Genomic DNA, 10135 nt, shown 5'->3' on the forward strand with positions numbered 1-10135 from the left:
TTGGGCTCAGAGTTTCCACAAATGCCGCCCCGTCACCAATGGCCCCAGCATGTTGCAGGAGCCCGTTTCTGCAGGGCCGCTGTGGGCCCACAAAAATCCTGGTCCAGCTGGAGCCCCTCCGGGCCCCACACACAGGTGGCTGCTTATTGCAGTTGCCCACAGCGAAGCGGGGCATCTGGGAAGACCGGTACCCCCACTTCGGTCCTCAGAGAATGTCCACAGGGGGCAGGCACAGACCATGTGCCCCGTTGCCCCCTTCCTGCCACCGGTTCTCTAATGCCCCACTCACCGGGCTCTCGGGGCTGCAGGCTTTAGACGTCTTCAAGCAGGAGACAAGCACCGGTATGTGCCTCGACTGTCCTTTGCCCCTCCAGGACTTCTCCGGGCCTCTACCTACTCTTGGTCGGCCTGGGCGAGGCAGGGGGGCTCCCGCTCCTCTCGGAGCCCCCACGATGAGGCCTGGACCGGCCTCGGCTTCCTGGTTCCTTCTGGGCCTCAGGGCCAATCAGGGCCCGGCCCTCGAAAGGAGCGCCCGCACCCGCCAATCCCAGCGCGGCTTGCGGGGGGTGCAGCAGACTCCACCAATGGCTGCACGGCGCTGACGGGGCGAGGCTGATGGCGCGGCCGGCGCCCCAGTCAAGTGACAGAGGCCCTCTCGGCTTCTCAGGCCCAGCGCGGGCACTTCCAATACTGCGGCGGCTCTCCCTCCACTCCGGGGGCCTCGGCGATGCAGGAGACTGCACCCACTCTTCCTCTGGAGCAGCTCCGGGGCTGCAGCAGTGATTCTGGACCACGGCGCTTTTCGGGGGCAACGCCCTTGTATGCAGATCCCCGGCCAGCGGCGGTGAGTTCCCCACTCCAGCGCCTCTCCTTTTTCCTTGCCCCGGGCGGCTCGATGATAATGAGGGGTAGGCTCCCTCTAAATACAAGCACACATATCACTGAAACAATATCGATGTAAAAAATATCGAGATACCGAAATATCGAGTAAAAAATTATAGAATGCCAAAAGATCGACTTCCTATCTCCAAACAGGTAAGTACAAAAATATTGAATCAAAAATATCAATGTTAAAAATATAGACAGTCAAAATATCGACGTTTTTTAAATAGTTAAAAGTAATTTAAAATTAATAAAATAATAAATATAACTAACTTAAAAATACTTAAAATACTTAAATAACATAAAAGCTAATAGATAATTAATATAATAAAAAAACATTTTTTAAAACATGTATATAAATATATATATATATATATAACATAGTATTAATTAAAAAAAATACAATATATTTACCATAGGATAGCGAGACGGTTAAATTTACTATTACCACTCCAGTGAGTGCAACAGTAGAAAAACATTGGATAGCGTAGCAGTAAACATTACTATTCCCACTCCAGTGAGTGCAACAGTAGGGAAAACGTTGGATAGCGGGAGGGTAAGAATTACTTTTCCCACTCCAGTTAGTGCAACAGTAGGGAAAGCGTTGGATAGCGTAGGGGTAAAAATTATTATTTCCACTCCAGTGAGTGCAATAGTATGGAAAGGGTTGCATAGCCTAGGGGTGTAAATTACTATTGCCACTCCAGTGAGTGCAACAGTAGGGAAAGTGTTGGATAGCGTAGGGGTAAAAATTACTATTCCCACTCCAGAGAGTGCAACAATAGGGAAAGCGTTGGATAGCGTAGGGGTAAAAATTACTATTCCCACTCCAGTGAGTGCAACAGTAGGGAAAGCGTTGGATAGCGTGAGGGTAGAAATTACCATTCCCACTCCAGAGAGTACAACAGTAGGGAAAGTGTTGGCTAGCGTAGGGGTAAAAATTATTATTTCCACTCCAGTGAGTGCAACAGTAGGGAAAGCGTTGGATAGCGGGAGGGTTGAAATTACTATTCCCACTCGAGTGCAACAGTAGGGAAAGCGTTGGATAGCGTAGGGGTACAAATTACTATTCCCACTCCAAAGAGTGCAACAGTAGGGAAAGTGTTGGATAGCGTAGGGTTAAAATTACTATTCTCACTCCAGTAGGTGCAACAGTAGGGAAAGCATTGGATAGTGGGAGGGTAAAAATTACGACCTGCTAATACAAATTATTTACCAATTAACAATAAATTAATTAACAAATTAAAATTAATAAAAATTTAAAAAATGTAATTACTTACAATTATATTACTTCCCACCCTATTCCCCTAATAACCCACAACCCACTAAAGGAAAAAAAAATAATAAAAGTAACATAATTATCAATTAATCAATCATTTAAAATTAATTAACAATTATATTTTAATTAATTACCAATTAATAATTAATTAACAATTAATTCAAAATGAATACCAATAAATAAATTAAAATATTTAACTAATTATAATTAAATTACTTCCCACCCTCCTATTCCCCTATGAACCCACAACCCGCTACAGAAAATAAATATCTGCAATTAATATATTTATCAAATAATCAATTAAAATTAATTACCAATTATATTTTAATTAATTACCAATTGATAATTAATTAACAATTAATTCAAAATAAATACCAATAAATAAATTAACATATTTAATTAATTATAATTAAATTATTTCCCACCCTATTCCCCTATGAACCCACAACCCGCTACAGAAAATAAATAACTAAAATTAACATATTTATCAATTAATAAATTAAATATTTTGGTAGTCTATATTCTGTCTATTCGATATTATGTCTATTCTATATTTTTTACTCGATATTATTGCTACTTGATATTAAAAACTCGATTTTTTGACTGTACACCACAAGCACACACATGAGGTGGGCACTCGCTCACTGATAAAGACAAACGCGGGGTTGCCACCCGCGGCAGAGTGCACACACGTGAGGTAGGCTCCCGCCTGTTTTGACTAGGCACAAAAGGCAGGCTAAACACGGGGTGGGCACCCTTTACTTCAAAGACATGCAAAGCGCCGCCACTAGACTGGGTGGGCACCCACGGCGCTTTAAAATGAAACAGTTCTTCCTGGCACACAGCGCTGCTGGATCATGAAGTATAACGCTTAACAGGCGCTAAGCAGCCTCACCAACTTCAGGGGCAGAAGGCAGGGCTCCTCTTCTCCCGGCCACTCAGTACACAGCGCAGCCTTCACCAAACGCCAGATCGCAGGCAGTACACAGTCCCTCCAAGCGTAGCGCCCACCAAATATAGCGATAATTTTACGTAGGGCATGCAGGCAAGGTCCCACCAGGCGCTAGGGTGCAGGCAGGGAGCACAGGCCAGTCCAATATAGCGATCTCCTTCTTCCTGGGACCAGGTAGCAAAGCAGCAGGCACTACTGGGCAAGGTCAGCAGTCAGTGGGCACTCGTCAGGACAGGGCGGTAGGTCCTAGAAACCATCCTCCTCTGTAACGTGGCACTCCTCCTGATACAGCAGCCTTGACTCCGGCAGTGGGGCTCTTCCTAGCCTTGTATTTACTGTACCTTTGTCAAAGAGAGACTAATGACTTCTAAGTAAATTCCAGTCTCATTCATAAAATTGTGGTTTTTGTCGAAGTCTGCTGCTGATGTCTACTCTGACAAGACATACATGGTTCATGTAGGTCAGGCCCCTGATGGTAAGCCAGTTTCTTACTCGGTCCCAGGCAAAGCAAGGCAATCATGAGCGATGTGCACCTCAGCACATGCATTAAAACAATCAGAACTACTGCTGTAACTGAAGCCACCATGTAAAGCACCTTGATTTTGTGTGCCTCTCAACAAGGCTTCTGTGCCTTTCCTGCAGTGCAGTATGGCAGACTGCATGCTTACTGTTTACCTGTTCCCTCATGAGGTACTTTCCAGATTTATATTCAATAGCTTTAATCAGTCACTTTAAGAGTATATGGATTAGTCAAGGTAATTTGCAGAATCAAATATGCAATATTTCCTAACACAACCAGGGCTGGTACTTCAAGGAATAGGGTGGCCAATTTGACTAGGCAACAATCATGTAGTCATGCTGGCAAAAAAATTTAGGTGGTTGAGTTAGCAAAAGTTGACAATTAGTGAGTTTCTGACTCTTTAATACATTTTCTTAATAGTTTTATAGTGCACCACATGTAACGTTTTGGTTAATGAACTACACCATTCTTTCTTACTTACTGTGTTACACGAGAGCCAAAATGGCAGCGTGGCCAGGCAGGCCCTGCTGTCTTGAGTCATGATAAGTCAGGACTCAGGACGAAGTAGTGCCAGTAGTACGTCCATAAGTTAAGTAAGAACCCCAGTTGTGTTGTGGTAAATTTGGTAAGATATAGTGGTGAGGTGCTTATAATAAGCACTGCTTAACTCACTGAACTATGCTGGATTTGGATTGTGTTTGTTGTTTGTGACAGATTTCTGTTTCCAACCAAGTCATGTTGTGGTAAATTTGGTAAGATATACTGGTGATGTGCGCATAATAGGCACAGCTTAACTCACTAAACTATGGTGCATTTGGATTGTGTTTGTTGTTTGTGACAGATTTCTGTTTTCCGACACAGCGTCTGTGTTTTAAAAAACTAATACCATCCTCACCTGTTTTTGTGTCACACAAGCAACAAAATGGCGGTGGAGCAGAGCGGGCCTTGCACACTGCTGACTCTCGTGTCATGGTGAGTCAGGAAGAGGTTAGTAACAACTTGTGGTAGTATTGGTACATAATCCTAACTTCATTGGTTGCATGGCATTTAAAAGTTTGCAACGTATTGCATTTGCTCGGGCTCCCTAATAAAAGGGCTCTATTCCTCTCACCAAGCTAGCAGGCTAAATGACTCTGGACCTGGCCTCTTCATTGAGATGCAAACTGGGGCCCAGGCTCACCTCTGACTTGAAGGGAAGCTCAGCTGTGGCAGCACCAGCACAAAGATTTTTGTTTTGCAACAGTTTTTTTATGGTCCTCCATATGACAGCGCAGGTGCTAAGCTGAAGTCTGGCGGGGAAGGTGCATCCCGCTTTCCGTAGGTGCTTAGCTTAGCCATGGTAGATTATGTCTGTGTGATCATGCAGAACTCCGCGAAGTGACAATAAGAACCTCTGCGGAGTTCCGCAAGTGGCAGAGTGCTGATCACGCTGATCTTTCTGCCACTTGAGTAGAAATTCTACCATCTGCGAGTGCGAGCGAGGAAAAAACTTGTGCAGCAGAATTTTCTACACTCCGCGGAGCACGAAGTGCAGAAAACACCTCGAACGGAGCGGAGTTCGCTGCCCAGGCCTAGTTCAATTGTACTCATGCAGTAGCAATGAGTCACTGTAGCGCTAGTCAGATGAGGCATGAGGACATCTTTCACCAAGAGGTTTACTCAGCTGAGGCCTGTCGAAATCTTTTTGTTTTCAAATGCCAAGGAGAAATGATGTTTCTGTCCTGCTTGGCTGGAGGCTGGAGGCTGTTGTGGCGTCGTGGCGTGGTGAAGCAGTGTGAAGCGAGAGCCGGCCGGCCGGCCGGAGCTGTGCTCTGCTGTGCCCCGAGTGCCCCGAGCGTGGTTGCTCCGAGTCGCCCCGAGTGTCATTGCGGACAGCAGGCGGAAAGCGGATGATTTGTAGTCCGAAAACCGTGACCCGCGACATGTGACTCGTGACTCGGGACTCGGGACTTGTGACTCAGGGAGAAAGCCACGGTGGCGGCGGTAGCGGGTGCAACCGCAGTAATTGCAGCCACTGCTGAGCTTGCGGGGGAATAACAGAACCGGACCGGAAAAAAAGGAGAAAACCAACGCCAGCAACCACCCCCGCTATCACCATCGCCCACCTGCACCACCAGCTGGCTGCCTTGCTGCCTTGATCTTTGCCACGCAGGAGGCAGAGATCCAGAGGTGAACCCTGAGGTGAGTCGACTTCATTGGTGTGAGGTAGGGGCAAGGGGCTTGCGCGACTTGTGGTAGCCAGAAAGGAGGATAGAAAAGGGGCCGGCACCCCAAATCCTGGCCAGCACTTATAACCACACCCAAAACTCCACTACCGTTTTGGCCTGCACCACCCTGCTCCTGCTTGCACCACAGCTTGTACCACAGCCTCCCGTCACCACCAAGCACATCCCTGCCGCCTGCAGGGGCCAGAGGCCAGCGGGGTTTGCGGGAAGGCTGATGGTGGATAATGGACAGGGGTTAGTGGACGGTGGGTAGCAGTGTATAGCGGTGGGCCATCAGTGTGTGCTGCGTGCAGAGTGCAAGTGAGCAGTGCTAACAACCTCATTTGACACCCAACTGCGGCTCCCACCCTCTCTTCCCTTTGCCCAGGAGGTCAAGGGCGCAGACTGTGAAAGGATAGTGAAAAGTAGCGAGCAAGCGCATGCTTAAATCGCGCGACTGATAACCGCCAATTGCCACTGGATGTAAATCCCCTTCCGGAGCCCTCTAGAGCCACAGAACAACGCCAGGAGAGGTTCTCCGCCCCGCGGTGGAGGTGGATTAGCTCAGTGGGAAACCAGACCAGATCAGACCTTACTACTTCAGTTCCATTGGTAGCAAGCAAGCTTTGGCAGCAAGGGGCGGCTTAAGTCAATTCTTTTGGAATAATGAGGTCAGGTTGGACACGAAAGAACCCACCACAACCAACGAAGCGCAAAACCAAACCCAAAATAAACAATTATACCTCCCAGAGTAGTGCAACCAATCCATCAACAACTTTACTAATTCCACCAATCTACTCGATCTTTGGTTCACGGAATCCGACTGGCAAATTCCCGTTTTTGAAAGACCCAGTCGCTGCTATTTATACAATGCCAAAAAACACACAGTTGATGGACAGAATGTAGAACAATGTCATACATTCACCCCAGTACAAGGATCTGGGCCTAAATGCAAATTAGCTCTGACCCTGTGCCTCATGGGAACAGTCCAGTCCGAACTACCAAGCCATGTCTTTCCCAGACCGGAATCAAGCATTCAAGGACCGGTTTCTGGCTATCAGCCTTCATCAGCGTCACGTCTGAGTACACTCAGACGTGAGTCCCAGGCTCTCCACACCACTGGAGTCAAGCTATCCAGGCTGATGAAGGCTGTTAGCCAGAAACCGGTCCTTGGATGCTTGATTCCGGTCTGGGAAAGACATGGCTTGGTAGTACGGACTGGACTGTTCCCATGAGGCACAGGGTCAGAGCTGATTTGCATATAGCCAGTGTCTAACCCAGGGTGGTGTGGAGTGCAAACAAAAAAACGATGGATTTAGGCCCAGATCTTTGTACTGGGGTGAATGTATGACATTGTTCTACATTCTGTCCATCAACTGTGTTTTTTGCAATTTACACCCCGAGTGTGCTGGGTATACTCAGACGTGAGTCCCAGGCTCTCCACACCACTGGAGTCAAGCTATCCAGGCTGATGAAGGCTGTTAGTCAGAAACCGGTTCTTGGATGCTTGATTCCGGTCTGGGAAAGATATGGCTTAGTAGTTCGGACTGGACTGTTCCCATGAGGAACAGGGTCAGAGCTGATTTGCATATAGCCACTGTCTAACCCAGGGTGGTGTGGAGTGAAAAAAAACGATGGATTTAGGCCCAGATCCTTGTACTGGGGTGAATGTATGACATTGTTCTACATTCTGTCCATCAACTGTGTTTTTTGCAATTTATACAATGCCAGCAACGCCAAATGGTCTTCAAAAACCACTGACACCATGCAAAGTAATCACACAGATGGTTGATAAAACAACTTCTTCGTCTTATTCGACGCCTAGCACAGTGCATACCATCGGAAAAGAAGGATTAAGCACGAGCAAGCTAACCGCACAAGAGGCCCACAGGCCAATGAACTAGGGGAATTCTAAGCATATAATTTAGACGTAAGCACAAGTACATACAAAAATGGTAGACCACGGCCAAGAGCAAGAGCAAGCAAAGTACAAAAACTCACATGATTTCTTGGACATGATTACGGATAGCATTTTGGAAAATCCACTGGAAAATCTCACAATACACAGAAGCATAACTAGTGCAACATCGACAACTACATTACCATTACAATTAATCAGTGACACCAATCTGGACCAACCAGTGGCGGCACATCATCCTTACATGCTGAGCCCCCCCGGATTCAGGGCACGACCAAGGATGCGAACCAAGCGGCAATGACATAAGTAAATCAGATGCAGGGTATATAGAAAAACCTAATAATCATTCAACACCTAGACAAGAGTCACGATTAAATCAAGAAAAGGACGATTTCAATAAAATAGACGTGGTATGTGACACGTGGACGGAGTCTTAAACATTTTTGGACAACTTAAGAATATTACAAGCACTGAGTACAACGCCCAATTATGATAAACAAATTAAGGGGCCAATTAAGATGATAGCGGTTTTTCCGCATCCTCCGGGCCGGCGGAAGCCACTGCCGGCCCGGAGGATGAGGAAAAAATGCTGCAGAGCCTCCAAAGACCCACCGCCAAATTAGGATGGCTGGTGGGTCTGGAATTCCGTCCGCAGCTTTTCCGCCGTGGTCGCCTTCCAACCGCGGCGGAAAAGCTCTAACATGGCTGGCGGTGTCTATCAGACACCGCCAGACATATTAGGATGGTGGTGAATACATGCTTTTCCACGGCGGCTTTTCCGCCGTGGAAAAGCATATGGACTTTCCCTTCGGGGGCCCGTTGCGGGCCCCCTGGGTGAAGGGGGGGTGGAGGGTGCACATGGGGGTGCACTATGGTACCCCCCTACATTTGCGTGCACAAAGCGACAGGCACTGCGCAGTGCCTGCTGCTTTGTTGTCGTGCCTGGTAGGAGGTTGTCTCGGAAACACCATGAAGTTGAAGCTTTTCCTGACCTCCCCCACACCGGTTCACTCCACACCAATGATATGTATACACTTGGTGACAAGAGTAGATGCCAGTGTCAGGGACAAAGGGGAACAAAACAAGGAAAGATGGGGAAGACACAGGAATCCGAAATCCAAGATGCAAGAGAACAGGTCAGCACTCACTGTTTCTTCAAACCCCTCCTGTTGGTAAAGAAAGAGTGATTAGGAATATCAGGTGTTCTATCTGTGAGTGTATATTCTAGAAAGTTAAGATGTAGGGTACCTGAGGATTACATGCAGTGCTTCTACCTGTAATCTTCCTTCTGTTGACTTCACAGTAAGGTAGGTAAGGTGGAATATGAACGATGTATGTACCTATAACATAGGGGATTGGGTTATCAATAATGGAGAGCTCACAGAATACTTCTGAGTATACGTATAGAGAATAGAGTGTACCTATTATGTCCAGTGCCTTATTGAATGTTGACTCTCTGTTCTCCATAAAGGTAAATCCCGCATCATATAAGAATTCTCCTATAAATTATAAAGGATATTATCAAGAATCTTCCTTTTGCAGAGTCTACTACATCTGTATATTTCTACGATATAGTATGTACCTGTTTTGTCTATAAGAAGTCCGTAATCACTTCTGACTCATAAAATAATGATTCGTGGAAACAAAAGAAAATAACCTCACCGAGGTAACATAAAGCACGGACAATACTTCCGCAATTTAAGTCTGGAAAAAGACTTCTCTGTGTCCAACAACATAAATTAGAAAACACTGATGAGTGTTCTCTCTAGAAACATGAAGCGACTCTTCTAACTTATCTGCTCAGTAGAAGAGAGTCCCGAATCGAAGACCAACGCCGAGACGAGAGGAAATCCGACGGAGCCCGAAAACGCCACCACCGTGACCCGGAAGCAATGCAGGAACCCGGAAGGAACGCAAAGCGTCTTCGCTACGGAAAGGGGACACTTTATAGCGAGAACGCGCATGCGCTAGACTTGCGCATGCGCTTTCCTGTTGCCGTCTATTCCGCCAACCATGTCTTTGCCAACCACGGCTTCCGTGGATCGGCAGGCATGACATTTGTGCATGCAAATGCGATGCATGCATTTTTAACCTTGCGGCGGGTGCAGCTTGAAGCGGCACCCGCCGCAATGTTAAAGATAGAGGATGTGACCGCCACCCTGGCGGTCACATCCTAATCTACTCGGAGGGAACGCCGCAGCCCCAGCGGACGCTCCCTCCTCCTCAGGGGTCGCGGATGGACTCAAGTCCACCCACGATCCTAATGACCCCCTAAGTACACAAGAGAAACTGACCCCAAGCAAATCGAAACATATAACAAGCTCATAACGCTATCTAATGATGTGCAAGAAAAAATCCGAACTGGCAGCCAAAAATGCAA

The sequence above is a fragment of the Lissotriton vulgaris genome, unplaced genomic scaffold, assembly GCF_964263255.1.
Source record: "Lissotriton vulgaris unplaced genomic scaffold, aLisVul1.2 SCAFFOLD_830, whole genome shotgun sequence".
Classification (NCBI taxonomy): domain Eukaryota; kingdom Metazoa; phylum Chordata; class Amphibia; order Caudata; family Salamandridae; genus Lissotriton; species Lissotriton vulgaris.